The sequence below is a fragment of the Momordica charantia genome (genome assembly GCF_013281855.1).
Source record: "Momordica charantia cultivar OHB3-1 chromosome 10 unlocalized genomic scaffold, Mcharantia_2.0 BLBB01000010.1, whole genome shotgun sequence".
Classification (NCBI taxonomy): domain Eukaryota; kingdom Viridiplantae; phylum Streptophyta; class Magnoliopsida; order Cucurbitales; family Cucurbitaceae; genus Momordica; species Momordica charantia.
In genome coordinates, this window is record NW_028275158.1 from 17048142 (window position 1) to 17070288 (window position 22147).

At 36.3% G+C, this 22147-nt stretch overlaps 1 non-coding gene across 1 annotated transcript; it reads right to left on the reverse strand.

Annotated features, from left to right (window-relative positions):
• Positions 1 to 3369: 3369 nt before the first annotated feature.
• LOC148208696 (small nucleolar RNA R71) lies at positions 3370 to 3476 on the reverse strand. The gene has a single exon (XR_015788622.1). It is a non-coding gene; the product is annotated as a small nucleolar RNA R71 (small nucleolar RNA).
• Positions 3477 to 22147: the final 18671 nt, after the last annotated feature.

Below are 22147 nucleotides of genomic sequence, written 5' to 3' on the forward strand. Positions count from 1 at the left end.
TGAAAGATTGAAAGAAGAAGATGAGGAAGGATTTTGTAAAATTTGAAAGATTGAAAGAAGAAGATGAGGAAGAAAAAGAAGGATGGTGGTGTGTGGTGTGAGAGTGTGAGGTGATTGATGAGAACAATGGAGGAGAAAAAAGATTAGGGAATAAGAGGGGAGGAAATTTTGTATAAAGATAAATATATATATATATATATAAAAGTTAAATTAAAAGTACCTTGAAAACTCTGGTTTTCAAGGCTACGTAGCAGCAACACGCATGACAGACTACATTAAATGCAGTCTCTTTTTTATATATAAAATAAATATCAGTCGTTTCGATCGACAATCACTTTTCCTACCAAATCAACTGACCAAAAAATTTACAAAATTGAATCCGATCGAATCCTTAATCAAACCGACCGACAGACGTCGGTTCAGTCAGATCGGTTTTTGGAGTCTTTTGCTAACCCCTATATATAACAACGAAAAATGAAGGAGTATGTTTTATTATACTGTATATTAGAAAATTAAAGTGAAGCATATATTAGATAATGTTCATTGTTACATAATGTAGTATATATTATATAACATTTTCGAGAAGTATATGTTTATCATATTATTGAAGGAAAAAAAAAGACGTAACAGAAAAAATAAAACATGTCGGGAAAAAAAATAATTAGAGGAATAAAATAAATATGAATTTTTTTTTTTGAAAACGTATATGTTTATCATACTATTAAAAAAAGGCACCAGAAAAAAGCCGTCGGAAAAAGAAAAGACGTTGTAAAAAAAGTAAATATAATGTCAGTTTCCGACAAGGAGAAAAATAGACAATTGAGAAATTTTTGTTATAATGGAAGGATTTAGAGATTATTATTGATTGGAAGTTATTTTAGAAAATTTTGAAAAGATATTGATATTTAAAATAGGTGTCCACCAAATATGGTAAGATTTGAATCCCATCAAATATAATTATTAAAATACAAAGTAAATCCCATTAAATAAATTAGTATTAATTAAGAGCAATTTGAGAACAAAACATTATAATTTAAATCCGAAAATCTAGATTCGTAAATATTTAATATAATAGCAATTTATGAAATATTGAGTTAGTTTGACTCAATGTAGACAAACTCTTAATTAATAATAAATCATATTTATTATTAAAAGTCAAAATAAATAAATTAAATAATCAACCTTAATTTTGTCCCACCAAGTGTTTGCTTCAGTAGCAAGGGGACCTTATGAACCTACAATTTTGAGATCAATGGTCAAAAATTGATTAACTAAACTTTTAATTAACAAATTTACAATTAACTCAAGATAACATCACTATAAACCAAGAGTTGCACTGTAGATGAGTCATGTCTATGGATGTTTAAAATACGCGTTGCTTTGATTACTGATTTTTGTATTTTCTTGGGTGATTCTTCAGTTTACTGAAAGTTGATAGCTCTCCATAAGAGAGTTATTTTAAGAGAAAAATGTCTTGGGTATTTAAGAAAATGAACAAGTTAGCCCTAATCATGAATATTTTAGGCCTAATATAGGATCATTCAAAGAGATTTCATTAGTGTTGTATGTTGTTGAATACTATGAAAAGCCTCATTTTGAATGTTTTGTGTTAGCAAAGGTGATGTTGGAGCATTGGAGCAAAATCTGGAAAAAGTCGAAAGCGACAGCAGGCTTTTACTTAATAAATTATCGCAGTAAATTAATTTGAGCTATTCCACTTATAGGCTCATTTTACCCCCGAAATTGTTGCCGTAAATTTTAGCAGAGGTATAAAAGCTTCAAAGGATGACTACCTTCATTATTCTTCATCAACCCTAAAGCAATAAGATATAAAAAGAGAGAAGATTATGATCTTGGAGGGAAACCTTAAGGAGAAGGTGCTATGAAAATTTTACTGATTTTCGTCCTTTCCTTCTTTTTTCGTATTCTTTAGTTCATGGATTTTGTATTTTCTTCTCCCCTATCTTGTTATGACTTTAAGTAGCTAAATATACTAAGGGGGTTGTGGACCGTTGCTGTAAACACTGTTTTTCTAGTTTACAAAGTTGTTTCTACTTGGTTAAAGCTTGTTTTGTATTTTGTATGTTCAATGTGCTTGATCACCATGTTCAATGAGCGCTTTATTAGCTTTCGGGGGATTATAATATTGAGAGGGTGACTTTAACTTGTATTAGATCTATCTTTGAGCATAGAGCGTGGGTACTTAAAGATAAGACTCACCTAATATGGTTAAAAATTGTTCTGATATATCGTTGGTTCAAATGGACTTTGGATTAGCGTCAAAATCTAGGCAATCTAAGAAGATGCAATGATTGTTTGGCCAGTAGTTTAGCAACTTTGTTGCTGGAGCATCGGTTAGTAACATCTTAGTAATAGGGACACAACCCCTGGTTTTACATTTGAGTTTTAGTTTTCTCTTTTCTATGTTCTTGTGCCTTGTGTTGAGGGATTGCGTGTGTTAAATTCTATTTTAATCTCATTTAAATGTACTTTATTTTATTTGCAAAGTAGTGCTATTTGAAATATTCCTCGTTTGTTTTTCTTATTTCTTGAGTGAATATTGAAGCGTTTAGTTATTTAATCTCCGTGGATACAATCTTTTTATTACTTGCTACACAATTGGTGTATAGTTGCACTAGGATTGTTAAAATCGTTAACTTTTTTGGCGCCGTTGTCGGGGATTGATTCAACTTTTCACTTTAAATTTTTACTTGAGAAAACAGTGCTAGTACGATCTCTTTAACACCCACTTGGTGAAATTGGTAGGTGAATGCACAATTTGTAAGAGTTGGAGTATTTGCTCGATAACGAGATAGAAATAACATTTTATCGAAGAGACAACAACAAATAAGACAACAAGAAGTTGAAAGACAGATGGATCAACGAAATAGAGTTTCGAACCTTATGGTTCCTAATTTGGAGGTTGAAAGAAATAATGAACAAGAAGTTGTTCGAGCAGCAGCATCTCCTTCTTTAAATGTTGTTCTATTGGCTGACAACAGAGAAAGAGCACTATGGAGCGTACGCCGCTCAAACATTTTATGGCTTCCATCCATTTTAGCATAACCAAAAATTAAAGTAGAGTAATTTGAATTGAAGTCCAACATGTTTTAGAAGTTCCGAACTAAGGGGCAATTCCACGGGCATGCTTCTAAAGACCCCATCTCCATTTGAGGTACTTCTTGGAGGTGAGTGATTCATTTGGATCCAGGATGTATTCAAGGAAGTGTTGCCGCTGAAGTTATTCCCCCTTTCGTTGAGGGATACACTTGAAAATTGTTAAATTCGTTGCCTGCGGAATCCATTACATCCTGGGATGACTTAGTTGAGAAATTTTTGATGAGGTACTCTCCTCCCAGCAAAAATGCAAAGTTCAGGAGTGATATTGATAATTTCCAACAAAAAGCTGGGAAGACAGTGAGTGAATCATGTGAAAGATTTAAAGAGCTAATACCGAGATGCCCACATCATAACTTGTCTAGGTGCATTCAGATTGAAACTTACTATAATGGACTTAATGAGACCACAAGATTGGTAGTAGATGCATCGACAAATGGGGCTTTGTTATCTAAAGCGTATGTTGATGCCTTTGATATTCTTCATAGAATTTCATCTAACAACCATCAATGGAAAGATTCGATAGAATCAGTTGAAAAAAACTTGCAAGGGACACATGAAAATGATGTATTGACATCGATTAATGACCAGATTTCCAACTTGACTAACATGATGACGAACATGGCTGTTGCTGGGGCATCACTTGCTAACACTACTATCAGTAATGTACATGTTATTTCATGCTCTTATTGTAAAGGTGAACGTCATTTTTCTGTCTAGAAAACCCAACCTCAATGTTTAATGTAGGGAATCCTAATGAAAACATAAACAACTCCTACGATAATACTTATAATCCAGGATGGAGGCAAAGGGAATTAAGCACAACAAAATATGAGTTAGTTTCAGCAAAAAGGAAACTTCCCATCTGGTTTTTAAAGATCAAACCAACAATAAGGTACAAAGATAGAACCAAGTTCCTCTAATTCAATAGAAAGCTTGATAAAGGAGTATATAGCGAAGAATGATGCCACTATACAAAACCAGACAATTACAATCCAAAATCAAGCCGCACTAATCCAAAGTTAGGTAGCGTCATTGAGAAATTAAGAAATCCAAATGGGGTAGATTGCAGCAGTTGAAAAACAGGTCATATAGGGCATTGCCAAGCGACAGTGAGCATCTGGGAAGGAACGGAAAGGAGTGCTGCAAGGCCATAACATTAAGTGGTAAAATGTTACCCTCAGCTCACCCTGATATCATCGTGACAGACTTAACGAGAAGGGAAATTGAGATGGAACAGTTGATGAAAAGAGCATCAGAAGACTTGTCAGGTGATAATAGTATGATAGTCGATGTTGGAGTATTAGTGGAAGAAGTTTTAAAAGATATGAATCAAGCTCGAAAGGACATGGGTACAGGCGATACTAGAGCATCAGAGGCTAGAGCACCCCAACAGAGTACAAACCTACATCTCCCTAGCTACAAAGATTACAGAAGGAAAATCAGACTCTAGAGGCTACAAAAAACATGTTGGAAATCCTAGCAAAGACGATGTTGGAGCATCGTTTAACAGAGGGCTTGAAAAACAGAAGTTCTTGGATGTTCTAAAACAACTTTACATCAACATTCCCCTAGTTGAAGTGCTAGAGCAAATGCCCAACCATGAGAAGTTCTGGAAAGATATCCTTACAAAGAAAAGAAGGTTGGATGAGTTTGAAACCGTGACATTAACTAAGGAATGTAGCACGATTTTGACTAGCAAGCTTCCTCAAAAGATGAAGTACCTAGGGAGTTTCACCATTCTAGTTTCCACTGGTGGTAAAAATGTTGGGCAAGCACTCTGTGATTTGGGAGCAAGCATCTATCTCATGCCTTAATCTATCTATAAGAAGTTAGGGATAGGTGAAGCAAGACCTACTGCCACTTTGACTCTACATCTTGTGGATAGATCCATCACATACCTAGAAGGGAAGATTGAGGATTTGCTAGTCCAAGTGGATTGATTCATATTCCCTGCGGATTTTATCATTTTAGACTATAAAGCTGAGAAGGAAATTCAATTATCTTAGGAAGACTCTTCTTGACAATAGGAAGAGCATTGGTGGATGTCCAAAAAGGCATGAGCTAATGATGCGGGTGCATGACCAGAGGTAATATTTTTCTGTTTTTGATGCAGTAAAGTACCCCACTATGTTAGAATAGTTCTTTGTTATATGTATCTTGGTTGATATGCTGCCAGATGAGCTTCAAAAGAAGGATTTAATGGAGCAACTGGCTGAAGCCAACTTGGAACAATATGTCGTTGAGGAAGAAAATCCTGATGAAGTAATGTACTTGGGAGGTGACAAGCAGAAAGAAATGAAGTTGCTGGAGCTTAAAAGAAGAAAGTTCAGCGCCATGAAACCATCAAAGAAGAAAGCACTTAAGCCGGAGTTTAAACAACTACCATAACAATCCTATCCCATGGAGTAGCTCAGGCCAAGAGGATTCTTCTGATGCTAATGAGAGCTTGCAAGCAGAAAAAGAGGAAGAACAAAAAGAGTGCTAAAAGGGGAAGTATTTTAATTTCCAAATCAACTTTACCTTCCTACCAGTTTGCAATGTTTGAAGTTTTACATTGTTGTTTTTATTTGTTATTTGGTTGGTAGTTAGGTAAGTTTTAGTTTATTATTAATTTCTGCAATTTTTTGTTTGAAGAAAGAATTAAAAGCAGATTGTGGAATTTTGAATTGTGCGAAAAGCATTAGGAAGTCTGCTTGAGCAGCCGCGATACTGAAGCATCATTTTCAAACCAGGGAGAACTAACATGAATGAAGAACCCAAAGAATATATTTGAAAAGGGAAGTTAATTTCACATGTTGCTAGCTTTCATTACCTTTCCATTTTATTTCTAATTCTCTGCGTTTTAATTTTTTTTGTTAGTTTTTTTTGTTTAGTTGCCCCCTTTTATTAATTTTAAATGAAAGAATATTAGTTGGGTCTCATGTCTTGGACTTACAAGAATTCTTTACATGTTGTTGAGTCTCACACTTCTATTAATGATGACTAGTATGATGCAATCTTATGAATTTCTACTTCTATTGGATGGTTAGTTAGGGATAATGAAAGTTCTGGCTCAATTTCTAAGTGTTTTTAAGTAGCATAGGCTTAGCGTTATTCTCTTAGTATCCCCTAAAAGTCATAGAAATTTAGCCTTAGCAAATTTCAAAAGCTGTCAATCCATGACCTTATAACTCATTTCTATATGTTACACTCTTTTGCACCCGTCAATCTCAAGCCTACTCTTTATTACCTTTTGTAGATTATTTTAATCTTAACTTTGGGGAGCCTTGTCCTTAGTCATTCAAAAAGCTTAGGCTAGTAGCCTTTTTCCCATGGAGAACAATGCTCGATTTTAAGTTTGGGAGTGTGGGAGTGTGGGATACTTTCTGTAGTTAAACTGAACATATTTTGTGCATCCTTGTATATAGCTATGCATTTTTTCTGGCCCTGTAATTCAACTCTAGTTAAAAAAAAAAAAATAATAAAAATAAATTCAAAAAACCACTGGGTTAGGAAAGGCTAGTAGCCTGTATCCTTTTCTGGTTTGAATGCCTGAATAGTTTGAAGGAAGTTTGTTGAGGTGATGAATCATGGGGAGAAGTATGGAGTCCTTAGTATGCATTTTACTCTAGTGTAATTATTGTGTAGGGCTAATATTTCTTGGGGACAGGCAATGGTTCAAGTTTGAGGGTGTGATAACTCTTCATAAGAGAGTTATTTTAAGAGAAAATGTCTTGGGTAGTTAAGAAAATGAACAAGTTAGCTCTAATCATGAATGTTCTAGGCCTAATATAGGATCATTCAAAGATACTTTCATTTGTGTTCTATGTTGTTGAATATTATGAAAATCCTCTAATTTTGAATGTTTTATGGCAGCAAAGGTGATGCTAGAGCCTTGGATACTAATCTGTAAAAAGCTGAAACCGACATTAGGCTTTTACCTAAGAAATTATTGAAGTAAATGAATTTGAGCTATTCTTGCCATAAATTTTAGGGGAGGTATAAAAGCTTCAAAAGGAAGGCTGCCTCCATTATTCCTTCATCAACCCTAAAGCAAGAAGACACAAAGAGGGAAGATTCTCACCTTGGAGGGAAACCCTAAAGAGAAGGAGTTGTTGCCGTGGAAATTTTACTGATTTTCTTCCTTCCCTTCTTCTTGTATTCTTTAGTTCATGCATTTTGTATTTTCTTCTTCCCCTACCTTGTTATGATGTTAAGTAGCTAAATACACTAAGGGAGTTGTGGACCGTTGCTGTACACACTGATTTTCTAGTTTACAAAGTTGTTTCTACTTAGTTAAAGCTTGTTTTACATTTTGTATGTTCAATGTGCTTGATCACCATGTTGAATGAGCTTTTTATTAGCTTTCAGGGAGATTGTAATAGGGAAAGGATGACTTTAACTTGTATTTAGATCACCTAATACAATTAACAACTGTTTTGATATATCGTTGGTTCAAATGGGCTTTGAATTAGCATCAAAATCTACGCAATTTGGGCGTGTTTGTTTGGTCAGTAGTTTAGCAACTTTTTGCTGGAGCATCGGTTAATATTTAACAGAAGTCTAAGAAGCAACCCACGATTTCTCGTTCGTCTGTCAAGGGTGAATATCTCGCGTTAACTAGTGTCACTAGTGAGTTGATATGGATTCGTCAATTACTTTTAGGCTTATATGTTTCTTTATCTCCACAAGCTCTAGTTTAATTGATAATCAAGCAGCCGTCTCCATTACTTCTAATCCTACATTTTACAGGCGTACTAAGCACATTGAGAATTATTTACCTTTTCGTACGTGACAAAAATACGGATGATTTTTAAAAATTACTACCTATTCGGTCTAGTTCTCAGTTAGCAAACATGTTTACCGAGGCCTTGAGTTCTACTACTCTACGTTTTCTGATGTCAAAGATAGGTGTTTTGATCTTTACACTTCTTCTTGAGGGGAGTATTAGAGTTACCCAAAGTTTGTTACTCTAGTTTTGGTAGTTAGATAGTTTGTTATTAACAAACTAACCAAGATTGTATTCATATACTTAGCAGTATTAAACTCTGTAAGATATTTCGTCATTACTCAATAATACAACTCCTCTCTCTATTCCATTTACCGAATAATACCATTTATGAATTTGTGAAATTAAACTGGAAAGTGAAATTTAATTTTATTTTCCAATTTCAATTTACTAATTTCATTGATTGGATCTTCAATTTTCCACCAAAATCAAATCAGAATACCACGCATCCGAAAATCTGAGTGTACATAACCGACTACCATTCTTCCTCATTTTACAAAGAACGATAAAAGAGGAAAAAAACCAAAACAAAAACTAAATAAATATTTTTTTTAAAAATGACAAAGGCGCCCCAAACCCGCAACCCTACCTAAAACCTGGGTTCCAAGCACCTATGGATGCATGTAGTTCACTGCCAAGCTGAATCCACGAACCCCCTAGTTCTTCGGTCAGTTCGTGGTTGGAATACCTACTAGCGAGCAGCTCAATTTTTATATTTTCTTCAGAATTTTTTCGGTTTGGTTCTGGTTTGACCATCAAACCAAACCGAACCGATCCGTTTACATTCCTACATCCTATTATACTCTTTCGAGATAAAGATTAACACTCCTAATTTCACTTAGATTAATTACAAATCAAGGAGCTACAAAGCTTATATTTTGATATGGGGAGTTTATAAAGCTAAATATAAGTTATTTATAAGGTAAAATACTATTTTGGTCCTTATATTTCAGCCTTGGTTCATTTTGGTCCTCACACTTTCAAAATGCTCATTTTAGTCTGTATACTTTTAGATTTGGTTCATTTTAGTCTGTATTTTCAAATGTTCATTTTACCCCCTGTATTTTAAAAAGTGACCATTTTAGTTCCTATTTGTAAAATTTTAGTACACTTAAAAATTACCGCAAACATGTGTTAGATTCTTTGTTAGTATTTTCACATTTTAGGCATTGTGATTGGTAGTTAAATGTCATGGTTAATAGTTAACTAAGTAGTGGAGAAGTGGATGTGTAAGTTTAAGAGTTTATAGGTTAGTGGCTTAGTAAAATGGTGGTGTTTGAAGGGTAGTGACTCAAGTAGTGAGTTAGTGGTTGGTTATTGCTTTTCTTATAAATACTTGTACCAATTCTTAATTCAATGAATAGAAGTTCGTCCTTTGTATAGTTTCTCTCTCTACGTTACTTTGTTGTTCTTTTCGTGTTTTCATTACATGTTATCATAGAGTCTAGGTTCTTTATCCCATGTTTGAATTTAGTGCTCTATGAAGATGAACAGTGGAAGCAATGTGTATGTAGACAAGCTTATCGATAATAATTATAATTATTATAGGCTATGTATGGAAGTTTTCTACAAGGGCGAGATTTGTGGAATCTTATCTCTGGTGAAGATAATGTAATTCCAGATGATACTCATCAAAATGTTGAAGTATGAATGAAGTGGGAAATGAAATGTGGCAAACCTTTATTTGCTTTATGAACTTCTATTAACAAGAAGTATATCGAACATGTTCGTGATGTACATTCTCCAAAGTAAGTGAGGGTTACACGTGAAGGTTGTAAATTAGAAAGAATACGATGAGGTTACAGAATTTGGAGAATGAACTTTCTGGAAAAACTCAAAGTTATTTATTGGTTTCATAATATTTTCTGAAAATTAAAACATTTTGCTATGGAATTTTAGAATTGGACAAGGAGGAGCCCATTAGTGATGCTCATGTGTGTCGATATCTTATTCGTGTACTACGAAAGGAGTTTATGTAATTTATTTCCCTTGATATAAGATGGGAAATTGGGGTTTTTGACCCCACTCATAGTTCAAATTGGATAAATGAACCCTCTTTAAAAAACCAAAATTTTGACCCCACCTCTACTTAACTTTGAACTTCTCTCCAAGCCAATTTACCATAGTACCCTCATGTTTAAAATGAAGGGAACTCCCCCAAGTAAAACCCTAAACCCCATCTCGGACGTTTCCTGGCCCAGCGAAATTTTTCCACCCCATCTCGGACGTTGGACGATTCATCCATCCCCGACCTTACGCTTCCAAGACTTTCTCTTCCATGGTTTTGCCCTACGAAGTCATCGATCGCAAGGTTAGTGGTCGGGTAGATTATAACAAAATTTTTAGAAACATTTGTTGTTCTGATATCACTATCGGCGCTATCTGAAGCAGCCATGTAGATCTAGGATCATTTCATGTTGTGCTTGCAGGACTGGGGAATATATCAATCTCTGATTCAATCCCGTATTCAATCTCAGATGATTTTGGTCCGGGATAGAGTCCGGGATTGAATCCGGGATCGAATACGAAGTGTCTGCATTCTGCCTTCCATCCCGGACCATTTCGCCTCCGGGATGAAAGGCAGAAAATAAAGCCATATTCTCTGCCTTTCATCCCGGAACGAAACGGTCCGAGATGAGGTCCGGGATGGAAGGCAGAATGCATTAAATGCACTAAACCTTCCATCCCGGACCTTATCCCGGACTGTTTCGTTCCGGGATGAAAGGCAGAGAATAAGGCTTTATTTTCTGCCTTTCATTCAGACTTCGGCGAAATGGTTCGGGATAAGGTTGGGATGGAAGGCAGAATGCAGACCCTTCGATTTTTTTTTAAGTTGGTCTGCACTGAATGTTTTTTTTAATTTCCTTGCATTAGTCTTTATCTAATTTTTTTTATTTTACCTTTGTATAGGACATATAATGGATTTGAGACTAATTCTAAACCGCGATGACTGGTTTCCGGCCACGTTGACCAACCTTGCCCATGTAGATAAAACCATTTCTAGGCTGAAGGGTAGGTTAACCCCAACCCAGTTAGACATGTTTAAGCAAACGTGTTTCAGTCCCATTTTGGACATGGACGTAGTTTTTAACGGTCCATTAATACATCATCTATTATTGAGAGAGGTTAGGGCCTAGGCAGGACATCATTAGTTTTGACCTGTTGGGAAAAGGGTCTCCTTTGGTAAACGGGAGTTTGACCTAATCACCGGCCTCAATCATAGGATGATTAGGGTAGATAACGATATTCCTGGCCGACGACTTCGAGCACGTTACTTTAAGGATAGTGTCAGGGTTAAGTGTAGTGAGTTAGAGAAGATTTTATGGAGGCAGTTTTTGACGACGATGATGATGCTGTCAAGGTTGGCACAGTTTACTTCGTCGAGCTTGCCATGATGGGGAAGGAGAGGAAGCAGTTTATAGATACGATCCTTTTAGGGGTTGTGGATAGGTGGGAGCTGTTCTGCAATCACGACTGGAGCTCGTTGATTTTCGAAAGAACACTTGGAGCCTGAAGAACGCCCTGAAGGATAAACTGTCGGCGTACCAACAGAAGGCGAGAAATGACCCCCACACATTAAGAGACTTATAGTCTTTACGGGTTTCCGTAACATTTCAGGTTAGCGAGCTTTAAGTCAACTATATAATCGAATATATTTTTAAATGTATTATTTATTTGACTTCACTGGATTCTAGGTATGGGCTTACGAGACGATATCGACGTGAGTCTGCGCGTAGCCACGAGGCTGAGCGATGACGCCATTCCTCAACTCCTTAGGTGGTCGTGCACTTATTCTCGTGGTTTCTTACTCTGTAGAGAGACGTGTTTGATAACACGATGGTAATAATTATCTTGTGGCGTGCGATTCAAATTTATTTTTCATTGGGTCTAATCATAAGTTTTTGCAGTCCAAGGTAAGGAATACTTAGTTTCGACGAATGCTGAGGCAGAACACATGGTCCGTATCATGCGTCCACCGGAAGCCCGCGCTATACCTGCCCCGCCGGCTGTACCTGACCCTCTTGCAGTACCTGACCCGGCTGCAGTGCTGACCTGCCTGCAAATCTGGAAAGGGGTACTCAAGAAGAAGGGTGAAGGACAAAGGAAAGAATATCATAGAAAATCCGGTAGAAGAGGCCGAGACATTGGATGATGATGCATTACAGGGTCTGCATTAGACGATGTGGACCCAGTGGAAATGACAGCGAAGCTCTACAGAAGAGGTCGAAAACGGAAAAAATTCAAAAATAAGATCAGTAGACGGTTGAAGAGGCTCGATGATCGAGTTGGTGCTATCGAGGCCACACTGACTGGCTTCGGGGTCGCCCTGAAAGATATCCAGAGATACCTGAAGAAACTGTCGAAGGTACGCATTTTATATGTATATAATATTAGGTATGCTTAGTTATTAATTATTGATTAGTTGGGTCGAGATAACGCTTATTGGTACGTACTTTTTCGTCCAGAGTAAATTCCTGATCCGACCAAATATTTTTGGACGTGGGGGTGGGCTCGATGATGATGATCCATCGGATCAAAGGCCTGATGATGCCCCAACGCTAGATGGAGGTCCGAAAGTATGGACGAGGACTGGAGGCTGGAAGAGGTCCCTAAGACTGACGAGTATCGGACCATGGAGCATGGTCCGAAGATTATGGACAAGAATTCGAAGATATGGACAAGGATCCGATGATTATGGACGAGGATCCGATGATTATGGTCGAAGACCAGGGGGTATACGATAATGGAGCGGGACAATGCATCGGATGCTTACCCCGATCGTCCTATCGGTTTGTTTCAGGTAAGTCCTATTTCTATAACGCTAGTATACGTTTGTGCTTCCATATACCATATGATTAATATTGGTTGAATATTAGGATGCCACTGTTGGAATGCAAGAGCCGGAATTGCATCAGATACGCGACCCGTCAGCCGACGCGTTAGGCGTCCCTATAAGGACTGGCACCAGACACAGTCATTAAGGTAAACTTAATGTCATTACATATACATATTAGCTGTCAGCTGTCATTACACGAACTCATGTGTGTATTGTGTTTTAGGTTGAACCTTACCTTGACCAGGACGAATATGACCTTCAGCAGGCTCCAACTGGGCGTGGGCTACGCAAAGAGACATTACTCGTGGAAGCTGAAGGATATATACACACCAACCGTCAGCGTGGGATCACCGTGGATAGCTACGACCCAGTATGTCCCATTCCGCCGCAGTTGGACGATAAGTTCCAAAGATGGATGGATGACCCGAAGACGGACGGGAGATTGCGGTCCACTGCAACTTGTTTCCAAAAGAAGGAATGGTTATCGCGGATCTATTGGACCCTAGTGTTGAATTGAAGGACGAAGTAAGTACATGTTACTATATTCGTAGTACTATATTCGTCAATAGTTTGATTACATCAATGTGGATTGGTTAAATGTAAAGGTACTTGATGGTCTCATCCTGTTTATAGCGAAAAAGTTGGAGAAGTGTCTCCATCTATGTCTCAAGAAGTTTTCGATAGGCGACGTACTTCTTTCGGTAATTACTTTTTACTTCTTCGGTTCGAACTAATAAATGCTGTTTTGATCAATTGTTTAACTATGAATTACTTTTTAACTGCTATACAAACTCTGTTGAATCGGACAGACGGTCCATATGCGCCATGAAGCCAGGGTGTATTGTCCACTAGGATCAACTACCCTTGGCGCGAGGAGAATACAATCTTTCGATATGTCCACGGTAGGCAGTCGGACCACAACATGCCCTGAACTGATGCAAACATCGTGTACACCCCCATGAACGTAGGCGGGAACCACTGGGTCATGTTCGGCATCGACCTTGTACAGGGCGACATACCGTATGGGATTCACTCCACTGGATGAACTTGAGAAGGAGTTGAAGCTCATGTGTACAATCCTACTTGTGTTGCTGCATCATGGCGGGATTTTCAGTTCAACCCGACTTGCCAGTAGTGTTGTGAAAGGTGTGTCGGTTTGCATACCACAAGAGAGTAGCGCCACTGATTGCGGGATTTTCTGTGTCCGGTATTTCGAGTACGATGCCACCGGGTTAAATATGGACACTTTAACCAAGATAATATTGTATATTTAGGCGTCAGTATGCTGTACAGATGTAGACGCGTCATCCCATTTTTGAATAGTGTATGCATTTTCGATATTGTTTCTAGGTCATGGTTCATTATTTTAGCATCATACATGAAACACATTCAAATACAATCTCCCATTAATAATAATAATAATAATAATAATAATATAACACATAAGGTTACCAATGCATGCATGCACGGGGTTGCTTGGGGTACAAGTTACCATATAAATTTCTGAAAAAACAACAAGTTACCAATACATCATACATTCACACTGTTTAAGGGGTTCATTACATGTTTTGCGATTGTGTCCCAATGTACTACACCGACCGCACTTACGTGTTTGGGCACTTCGCCCGTGGAAGGAATCCTAACTGTCCGCCTCCTACCAACTCTAGGAACCATATCTGGTGCTTCTACCGGTGTGTTTGTTTGTATCGACAAAATCTGGAGAAATGTTCCACGTTGAGACATGACCGATTGGAAAATTGGTTCTGCATAAGCCATTCCCAGGAGTTCGTCGTGTATGCCTCGTCACACAAAGTGTACGGATTTATGTTTCGCATCATCGCCCAGCAATAGCATGAGAGCATGAAATTTTAAAATAATCAAACTCCCGACAATTACATGTCCTAGAGTTGAAATAACAATCCAGTCAAGGTTACCATCACGTACCTGGACATGAAACTAGTCGATGTTCACTACAACGTGTTTCCTGGCACTGTCCGAGTATTCAGCAAGCTTATTTTCTATGTAGTCGGACAATGTGGTTGATCGGGAAGAGGCAAGCGTCCGTCGATCGTCGTAGAACCAAGTCTGTAAACAAACCTCTGATATGATCCAATAAAGCAGTTACTGTGCAACCTACGCACGGTCTAAAGAGGGCATTCACGGACTCCGCATTATTACTGGTCATCGGTGTGTACCTCAATTCTGTTTGGAAACAACGAGCCAACGCTCCTTCCCAATGTCATCCTGATACTCCCTCACACCAGGGTACGCACAAGTTGAGCCAGATTGAGTTGAAATAAGACTCTCGATATGCTTTTGAAGCTTTTAGAAATAGTTCTTCGAGTGCCTTCGCATCGACTTTAAATTTTGCTAACAAGTTCATCTTAATATGTGTATACAAAAGCAATGAAATGCAGTGGGAAATACCTTGTCAATTGCCTTACCAATGGTGTGATGTCTATCGGAAACGAAACCAAATTGTTTACTACGCCGAGCGCAACCTTTTAATTGAGTCATAAACCATACCCATGATGCTGCAGTCTCACCGTTGACAATAGCAAATGCAACTGGGTAAATCTGGTTATTCGCATCCGCCACCAGAAGCTGTGTTAACAATACCCTCTGAACTTCCCTTTTAGGTGGGCCCCGTCGACAACAAACACACTGGTCGAATACAAGTCAGAAAACTCTAATCGATTGACCCAAAGCCATAAAGACATATTTGAAATATTTCCATTTTGAGTTCCAATTCGAAAATAGTACCTGGGTTCATGATTTTTAATGCTTCACCATAAGCTGGTAGTAGACTGTATGACGATGCGGATCCCTATAATAAGTCGAAGTGCTTCTTCACTGGACCGCCAAGCTTTGTCATAACTTAAATTCACACCATACTCCTTCCTCATGTCTTGTATTATGTCCTTCGGTCTATACGTGCGGGAGACGTCTGTAAACTTCGCTTGGACAAGATGTCCGACCACCCAACTCTTGGCTTGCATATGATCCTGTTCCAAAACTCCACCGTTGCATGTATGGATGCTATAGTATTTTTTATCTTGAACAAATTGCATCCCTTAACTTTGTAGCTCGAAGTCTCCAAGTGCAACTAGTATCAACGCAGTGTAGTATATATAGTTCCGGTGTCGACTTTTTTACTTTAAACTGAAAATTTAGCCGCATTGCACCTAAATGCATTCTCAAACTCAACTCCTTCTTCGTATCAAATACTTCGGCCTCCTTATCATTTGTTCCAGAAGACTGTACTATTAGTTGCAACTTCTCATCATTAGGTGTCCAGTGAGAGACATCACACCTCATTTGTTGGACCGCTGCTTCATCCCTACGAATCTCAGCTTGTACCTGTTCCACATCGGGCTCAGACTCTTCATCAAGTGCATCATCATAGTCATCATTCACAAATTCTGCTTCTAGTCTCCTTCTTCTGACTCTCCCAACGGGTCATATGATTCATCACTTTCATCTTGATTATCATTCCATAATCCCGGCACATTCCAATCACAGAACCCTGTCATCTCCTAGGTTAAATGGAACAATATCTATTCAAATGTGTTAAATCCGCTTATCATGACCTTAATGCCTGGATAGGAGTGTGGTGTTGGGAAGAAGAGGGGTTCGATGATGAGAAGGAAAAATGAATGTATCGAATCTAGGGGTCTTGGAATGGGGGAATACAAGCTGTGGGCATACAACTCGAGGACACGTTTTGGCCTACATATATGGGAAAATAAGGCAGTACATTTCATTCTCATGTACCTGCTTTGCGTAGTAGATATGTATATAGGCAATTCATGATACATCTTCACCAGTTAAAAAAAATTCAGGTATCGTCATCATTATCTCCATTACACAACTTAGTTTTAAAATGATTATAGCGTCTAGATAATATCAAATTGAAGGGGGTTTATATTACTCAATCTATACATGTGACCTAGAAATTTTTGTAGTGGTTGTTACAGCCCACGTCATCCTCGTCAACCACCAACGTAATTTTTTTCACTATTGTTCCATTCTCCACCAAATGTTATGAAAACACGAGTCATCCTGCAAATAGATAAAATCAAGTGAGATAAGAATATCGTCCAAACAAAGTGGTAAAAAAATAGCAAAATACATGTCATCCCAGACCGTCCCGGACCAGTCTTGGTCCGAGACATATCCCGGACCACAGTGCTTCGAGATTGGTCTGGGATGTATCTCGGTTCACTCCCGAACTATCTTCGATCCGGGATTGAACTTGGATTTGTCTAGGATTGAACATTCAATCTCGGATCTCGAAGCTTCAATCTCGGAACAATACTTGGTCCGGGATACCGACTGCATTTTTTTTTCTTTTTTCAAGAAGCCAAGTGAAAATGTATGAATGGAAAATATTTCAAATCATTTCAGAAAATTTTAATGTTAACGTACCTCTAACTATTCAAATGTGAAAATGTTGGACAACGATTTTGGATAGTGTGGGGACAATGATCAAACACGTTGCAATGTTTCTTTCCCGGATTTTAAAAACGTGATCTGTGAGGAGTTTGGATGGTGTGAAAATTTTGGATTGTTTCAAATTCAAAACATAAGTAAAATATGAGGTTAAAAGTTTGGTGAAATGGTTGGGTGGAAGTTAATGGGGAAGTTAATGCATCATAAATAAGGGTATATTCGTCTTTTCACTAAAGGTGGGTTCAAAATAAGTAGAGGTGGGGTCAAAAATTAGGTTTTTTTAAAATGGGTTCATTTATCCAATTTGAACTATTGGTGGGGTCAAAACCTCAATTCCCATATAAGATTGGGTAAATCAACTTTCTATCATTGAGTTGAAAAATTTGCTATCAAATCAGGAAACCTTGGTATAAAAATGCTTGTTGACAACAAGCAATCTTCCCTCGAGGTGAAGGTATTCTTTATACAAGAGACAAAGTAGAAAGAAGTTAGTTTCCGAATGTTTTTTCATATGATAACAAGCATTCCATAAATGAAAGGCAGACTAAAGGTAATTCGAAAGGATGTGTAGTTGCAGAAAGTTGAGACGTATCAAAAATGATTGTTCGATGAATGTGGTATATAGTCGATATGGGAAATCAGGTCATATTAAACAAAATTGTCGAGTGAAACTTAAAGTAGAAGAAGTAGATGTTGTACAGGAAATGAACAAGCATGAATGACTCAATTCGGAACATTGTTTATCAATTGAAACTGTTGATCAACACATTAATTGTTGTTCTATTGCTTCTTTGGTTACAGCGAGGATTCGTCAGTTGGTTCGTGTTATTTTCATCATACTACTAGAGATGTATCTCTTCTTTCTGATGTTTGTGGAAAAAGTGTCAATGTTGCGGTTGATAATTCCTTACATCCTGAAATGGAAGAATGACATGTTAATGTTGAGAATTATGCAATAAATACTGACAGTGTTTCTCGTAAAAATGTTTGTAACGGTCTAAGTCTAAAGAATAATTTTGTTTTAGTCTCTCAGGTTTTGATGCTGGGAGTTTTTTTGGAAACAAGTTGAATCGTGGCATAAGTTCTACTCATTCTTGTGCTAAAGATAGTACAAACTTAAGTTATTTAAATAATCAGAAGGTTAGTCTTATAGCTGGACTATTTTGGGTTAACATTTGTTCTTTTGGTCGGATATTATGTTTTTGATCTGCAAGGGTCACTATAAAGACTACATGTGTGAAGTCTTTGTAGATGTTGCAGGTGAAGTTGATCGAAGAGTTTTATTCGGTCAATTGAAAGGATTCGCATGGAGGGAAAGCTTGAGGGAGATGCTTTCCAACATGAGAATTTGTGTTGTCTATCATCCTTAAGAACTTTAAGCTTGGAGACCTTACTTTGGATTGGCATACTCGAAGGTGTATGTCATTGGACACAACTCGAGATTCAGAGTATTGTTTTGAAAGTTGCAATCCAAAAATTACTTATCAAGGTGTTGTGGTTGTTAATATATTTCTTGATGGAGATTTTGAAGCCATTCTTGGTGATTTTTGCCTAGAGTTGGGAGACAATGGGTCATATAGAACTGAAGTATTTATTTATTGAGGATCATTCGGAAGGATGAATATTTTTTATTGTGACATGATATGTTTGGACCTTGTTACATATCCAATTGATTTCTTGTGCTTTGCGGAAGAAAATGATCCTTGTCCATGTCAAGAAACTAAAAAAGGGAGAAGCATTTTGGTGCTACTATGGATCATTTTCAAGGGTGAGACAAAAGCAATGATTACTCTTATGAAGCAAGATTGAAGCAATCAAAAGTGGAAGTGTTATTGACCATATGTTTGTACTAAGGAGGAGTGTTAAAATTAATGCAAACATGTGTTAGATTCTTTGTTAGTATTTTCACATTTTATAGTTGTGATTGGTAGTTATATGTCATGATTGATAGTTAACCAAGTAGAGATAAGTGGATGTGTAACTTCGAGAGTTTATAGATTAGTGACTTAATGGAGTTGTATTGTTGCTTTAGAGAGAATTTGAAGGTAGTAGCCTAAGTAATAGGTTAGTGGTTAGTTATTTCGCTCTTCTTATAAATACTTGTAACAAGTCTCAATTCAATGGATATAAGTTCGTCATTCGTGCAGTTTCTCTCTTGCTTCTACTTTGTTGTTCCCTTCGTGTTTTTATTACAACTTCTACATATAATAGAAACTTTTTAATATAAAGTAATGATTACATTTTGAGAATTATATTGAGTATAGTGTCGTATTGAAATTGTGATAAACAAAAACAAGATTAAAAATTAAATTAAGGGATCAAAATGGTTAGTTTTAAAGGTAAATGGACCACAATGAATATTTTGAAAGTATAGGTCTAAAATAAACCAAACTTGGAAGTACAATAATCAAAATAAACATTTTGAAAGTATAGATACCAAAATGAACCAAAGTTAAATACAGCGACCGAAATAGTATTTTAACCTTTTTTTTTTTAGAAACTGTAACTTTATTTATAACATAATTAGAGGTGTTTGATCACAAAAATGACCAAGTTGCGAACCTCAGTTCAAACGGTAGGTTGACCTGGCGGACGAGCTGTAACTTGCTGGACAAGAGACCTGCAAGACAAAGAACACTCTGACACCTAAGTCAGGAAGAATCCAAGTTGTTTTCGGGAAAAATACATCTGTGTACCTCAAAAGAAGGCAAATGACTTCTATTTATAGGTGAGGTCTCCGAAATCTTTTCCGACAAGGCCTCAACGGCTCTTTAAAGTAAGCGTGAATTACGTGTTGTCGTGCAATCTATCAGACTAGAAGGTTGAGTCGAGTATATCTGGGTCGGTTCAACCAACAAAGGGAATGAGACTCAAAGAGAATAGGTTTGGCTGGGTCATGTTGGACGTTGGTTCGGTATGGCACCGTAATACCAAGATGATGAAACTAGGCATTGCTATCTCAAAGCCACGTGGAATCTTCTCCTCCAATCAAGATATGCCATGTAAGAGGTTTAAAACGGCCTCCAAGGAGAGGGATAATCAATTCCATGGGAGTTGAAAAGATGAAAAATAATAAAGGTGATATGGTTGGGTTTTATGACAGATTAGATGATGAGTAAATTTAAGAGAGGGCAACGGTCACAAATCCCTCTCGAACTCCAATTTCTTTTTCTTTTATATTTTCCCTTTTATTTATCATCACTTTTTTATGGGTTTTTTTTATTGGAAATTCGATTCTATAACTTTTGGTCATATAATATATGTCTTTTTTTTCTTCTTTATATGTCTTTTTTTCTTCTTTATATAACGGATTCCAACTCACAGCCTCTTAATTAGAGATGAGTCCCTTAACTAATTAAACTTTGTCCAAATTCGCGGCTATGCTCAAGTTGACTCTCTTTATGCTCTCAACCAAATAATCCTTATTTTGTCACTCCCTCCTCCCAAAACACTAAAAATAAATGGCAAATTTCATATGACAATATCAATTCTACTTATATTTGTTTTCAATCACCAATTTTCATAAGTGATTTTTCTTTTTTCTTTTTTTTTCTTCGTTTTCTTCTACATAAATGTATTGTTGTTTTAAAATATATTTCCAAACTTATTATAATTTGTAATTGCTAACTTGAACATAGCTCAACTAATTAAGACATTTATTTCTGATAAAAGGATCGTGAGTTCAAATCTCCACTCGACATGTTGTACTAAAAAATAACACTTGAGATATGATTATAAACATTAAAAAGAAAAAAAAAACCTTGAAGTAATATACATATCAAACTTACCCTAAATAAAATACTTGGTTTGGTTTTTTCAATTGAATTAAATTGATGTCAATTCTTTTTATAGTTTATCTTTATTTGGCTGGATTCTTCGTTAGTTTAGGGCTGGTGTCGTATTATTATTATTATTATTATTTTAATGAACTTGTAAAGATTTGTAAAGGCCTGATTTTCCATCAGTTTTGTTTTTATTTCTTAAAAAAAAATTACTGATTGGTTTTTTCTTCACATATATTTTTAAAATAAAAACAAATGAGTTTATAATTGACTTGAAAAAAAAACATTTCAAATAATAAATTACGAAAAGAAATAAACTTGTTGAGTTAATAATACTTTTTTTTTTTTAAAAAAAAGGTAATAACAATAAAACAAAATGATTTATTTTCAAAAGAAAAAGACAAAATTATTATAAAAAAAAAAAATAGGAAAGACAAAATGATTAATGAACGAGGCTCTTAATTATTTCATTGGTTTCATGATTATAAATTCTGAGTAATTAATTAATGGGTCCAGTTTTCCATTAAAAATTACTTTAATTAATGTGCATTCTGCGAGAAGTGTCCACTACAAGAAAAATGTCGAAGCTTTTGAGTATGGTCATTAAAATGTGTTGATAATTAAATGAGGGTTACTAAAAATAATTATGTCAATGCGATGGTCCAATATTTTGTTTTGAAAGTTATGGAATCTTTCGGGCAAAAAAGGTTATTTTTAAAAACAAACCATAGGTTTATTATAGAAATAACTTTTTCACTTTTAGAATGTAATTAAAATTTTAAGAACATTTTTAATTTAGTACCATGATTCATTTTAATACTAGGACATAAATGTGATTTTTATTTTAATAAAATCAATTAAATAAATAAATTTGAAAAATTTCTTTTTTTTTCAACCTCAACTTAGCTCAGTGTTATTAGCACTTATCTCCTCCAACTATCTTTTAAAGATCGGATCTGGAACAAAGTTTTTCTCCATGTGAAACAAAGTTTTTTCGGTCTCAAATTTTCGACACATTGCTTCTTGATTAAAGTTTTATTTAGTAATTCAAATAATTGTTATCGATTTCCACAATTTTCGTGACTTTACTTTAAATTTCGATTAACAGAACCTTGAGTAAAATTTAATCATTTTTGTATATTTAGCCTAATATATATTTCAAAGTAGAGGAAAAAAAAAGGTCTAATA